This window comes from Marmota marmota, unplaced genomic scaffold (genome assembly GCF_001458135.2).
Source record: "Marmota marmota marmota unplaced genomic scaffold, marMar, whole genome shotgun sequence".
In the NCBI taxonomy this organism is placed as follows: Eukaryota; Metazoa; Chordata; class Mammalia; order Rodentia; family Sciuridae; genus Marmota; species Marmota marmota.
Window position 1 is genome coordinate 13,133,522 of NW_026000261.1, and position 4,544 is coordinate 13,138,065.

Below are 4,544 nucleotides of genomic sequence, written 5' to 3' on the forward strand. Positions count from 1 at the left end.
TTTTGTTTATCATTGAAGGTTATTATTTCATCATCAAATCTAAAGCTTAATTTTGCTGGACACAAGATTCTTTGTTGGCATCCATTTCCTTTCAGACCTTTTAAATTTCAGAGTCTGTGTTGAAAAATCTGCCATTATCCTAATTGGTTTCCCCCTATATGTAATCTGATTCCTTTCTCTCGTGGCTTTTAAAATTCTCTCCTCATTCTTATGTTGTGCCTTTTTATTATAATGTGCCTTGGTGTGGATCTCTTGTGATTTGTACATTTGGCATCCTGTAGGCGTCTTGAATTTGGTTTGCCAATTCATTATTCTTGTTTGGAAAGTTTTCTGATATAATTTAATTGAATAGATTATTCATTCCTTTGGTTGGGAACTCTATGCCTTCCGCTATCCGAATAACTCTTAAATTTGCTCTTTTTATGCTATTCCTTATTTCTTGAAGTTTCTGCTCATGGTTTCTTACCATTTTCACTGTATGGTGTATGTTCTTTTCAAGATTATAAATTTTGTCTTCATTTTCTGATTTCCTGTCTTCCAAGTGGTGTATTCTGTTGGTGATGCTTTCATTTGAGCTTTTAATTTGGTTTATTGTTTCTTTCATTTCAAGGATTTATGTTTGGTGATTTTTTTTAAATTTTTTTTAATGTTTTTGTAGAACCTGTATCTCCCTGTTGAGGTGATCTTTTGCTTCCTGTATATGTATATGTAGCTCCTTCTTTTAATGATCTTTTGATGAACGCATTTGCTCTTCTACATCTTCATTTTGTTCACAGAACATTTTAATCATGTACATCCTGAAATCCTTCTCCCTCATTTCATCTGCTGTGCTGGCCATGGGTTCTAATAATATGGTATCATGATTTGTTTGGGGCACGTTCTTCCCTTGTCTTTTCCTGTTGCTTCTTTGTCTTCCCTTCCAGCTCTGTGTGTCCAGGATGTTATATTTTTTACTCTATAGGTTTGTAGAATTCCAAAACCTCTTCTTTGTGGGGAAGGGCAATTTTAACAGAAACCAATATCAACAATATACCACCTATAAACAATTTGTTGTTATTAAGATGTTTACAGTTTTGTCACAATGTACAGAAATGTTGGATTCAATTAGTTTGTATAATATAATCATTAGTTTTGTAAAAAGGTTTACATTTTCTGATGGTGGACAATAAACTGGGGGTTAGGTGTAGAATGATATGCTAAGGAGGTAGGATGTGATGATATAGAGTTAATATATCTTAGGGAGTGTGAAAGAGAAACCTAAGAGGGTTAGTAGCAAGGGAATAGACAGGAATTGGGTACACAAGTACTTGGGAAGATAGTAGACAACATAAAAGAAACACCCATATGTATTTAGAAAAATAAAGGATGTTAAAATAGTAAAAATTGGAGGGAAAATAAAAATGAAAGAAGAAAAAAGAAAAAAAAAGGCATATACAACTCTTCTATATTGAAATATTCAGATGTTCCTGTCCCCCAAATCCTAATTCATGTAAAGTTCTTGGTTTCACATATGTTGGGGATATGAGGGTGGGAGAATAATGGGGGTAGAAGAAGAAGAAAAAATAAAAATTCTTGAAGGAAGAAACCGGGATTGTTGCTAATTTTAGAGATCTGTATCTTTCCTGCTTTCCTTCTCATTCAATAGGTGGTGTTGTCTTTTGTAAGATGGAGTCTCTGCCCTCTGTAAGGTGACATTAACCAGGGTGGGAAGGCTGGTCCTGGTGCAGGCACCTGGAAGTGAGGAGTGGTACCTGCCAGTCCCTGCAGGGAGACTGCACCTCAAGGGTCCATTAATGGGTCTGCTCATATGAATTGATTGCCAGGTCCTATCTCCCTATCTTGCCTGAAGATTTCCCAGTTCCTGGTTTCTCTGTTAGTCTCCAAACTTTAGCCCAACTCCCTCTCCCTTAGCAGTTCCCATTTGAGGAACTTCTCCCACAGGAGCTCCCGTGGGTGGTGCCCTGGTTGACCTGTGCACCTGTCCCACTGAGAGCTGTTTTGTGATGTGCAACTACTGTGCTGGACTACTGCACTGGAGAGAGAAGAAAAATGGAAACCTAATACTTGGTCAGCTGGATTTCCAATCTGGGACCTACCCACCAAATATGGTGAGAAAGGTGAACCAAGATGGAGGCAGTTTGCTTCCAGTGCCAGGGTATGGGGAGGCGGGTGAAGGGAGCCAAGAGATGGCTTTGTGCTGAGGGTAGGGAGCAGGTGAGTGTCCTGCATGAGAGCAGAGCGACATCTGGGAGTATAGGGGTCCTCTAACACTCTCAGAGATGCAATATTCCTACTAGGTGAAATCCAGGTCACGGAGTGACACAGAATACTGCCTCCCTCTGGCCTGCCATATTCTTCTTCTATATTATTCTTAATCTCTACATTAATCTACAATTACATGAAAGGACACAGCAATATAATTAGGTTAATTGGATATTCTGATAATAAGAATGTTGAGACTACACCAGGGTTGCTAAGTGAGTAATGTTATTCTATTGGGTCACCTTAAATAAGACACCATATATTTGCTTTCTCAAATTTTAATTTCTCATACTTTTCTCATTTTGAATCATCTATGTATGACCATCTTTATTTAGCTAATCTATTTACAAAGAAGGAATGTAAGTCTATAGATTGGCAGTGTCCACAAACATACTGCCATTAAATGTTGTTCATTGTTTCTAATTATTAATGATGAGCCAAGGAAGAAAAAGTACTGTTCCAAGCAGAGATCACTTTTAGGCAGATGACAAGCTGAACAGAAGCATTCACATAATATGGTTAACTAATTTTTACTTGTTTGTCTAATTTTCTTTTATTAGTAAGTTTACTTCATAGGCCTAGGAAAAGTAAGGATAATCTGCATTTGCATTTGTTCTCTATATTTATATGTTCATTAATTATTTAATAAATTTTGGAATGATGAGCAACAGCTGTTTTAATAACTTTCTCTATTGTCACATTTATTGTTAAAAAATACTAAACTCATTGAGGTTCCAATATGTGACAGTTATCCCAAATTTGCCTTAATTATTTTTATGACATGTTAAAATAAATAGAGATCCATTATTCTGTGATGTAAAATTATCTAAAGTACTTCTTGGACTTTTCTGTAGGATCAAGAAAAAAATCACATAGAATACACAGAATAAAACAAAAAGGTTGAAACTTTAAAATTCATTGTGACGAATGTTTCATTTTTCTTCCAAAATATCAATGAGACTGTCAGAAATGTGAAAAAGTAAGTATAAAAAATGTTTTGACAGTTGGGTATTTTGGCACATTTTGCATCTATTAATATCAGTGACTCAGGAATCTCAGGAGGGAGGATTGCAAGCTTAAGATCAACCTCAGCAACTTAGACCCAGTCTCAAAATAAATAAATAAAAATAATAGGGACTGGAGATGTAGTGTTGCTTCAGTGGGAAAGCACCCTGAGTTTAATCCCCAGTACACACACACACACACACACACACACAAAGAGTTTTTTTCCAATTCATTTAATCAATATGATTTCTTTTCCTCATTCACCACTAATTGTTCTATTCTTTTTTACCTATCTATTTTGGTTTTTATTTTTATGTTATTAGTTACTGTAAGCAACTTTATCTTATCATCTTCTGGTCACACTTCATAGTATGTTCCTGAATGGTAAAGATTCTGACTGATCTGTGTATTTTCTTCATGAACAGGAAGTGTGTGCATACACACTCACAAACACACACAGAGAAGTTTAACTGAAAAATTAGGAAGAGTAGGTATTGAAGTAATAGTATAGTTTTAGTTATTAAAGAAAAAATAAGCTTTTCAAATTGAAATATCTATGAAGGCTTAAAAGGGGGAAAACTCCAATAATGATGATAGGGATGTGATGTCATTTGACAGTGTGAAAAACAATACATATAGGATACATATTTCTTAATTACATTTGCATCTCTTATTTAAATTTTTGTTGATTAATTTTGGGGAATTGAACCCAGGGGCACATTTACTACTGAGATGCACCCTTAGCACCCCAATTTTTAAAAAATTATTTTAGTTGAAGTTGGACACACTACCTTTATTTTATTTCTATGTGGTGCTGAGAATTGAACCCAATGCCTCTCATGTTAGCATTTCATTTTTTAATTTTTAATTTTTTTGTACTGAAGATTGAAACCAAAGGTATTTGGACCTTGAGACTACATCCCCAGCTCTTTTTATTTTTTATTTTAACAGAATGCTGCTAAGTTACTGAGGTTAGCTCCAAACTTGTCACTCCCTACCTCAGCCTCCCAATTACCTAGCATTAAACCATTCTCAGGTTAACTCTTATTTTTCAGAAAACCAAAATTACAAAATATTGAAAATTGTAAATGATTATTAAAACAACCTGGTTTCTTATCCTTATTTGTCTATATTATGTATCTAAGACTGGGGAAATATTTAAGTCTTTATTCAGTTTAAATTCAAAGAGGGAGGTCAAAATTTTAAAGATGAAAATTACTTTTTTTCATTTGTTCCAAATAGTTATTCATTACAGTACAATGTATTTTGACACATTA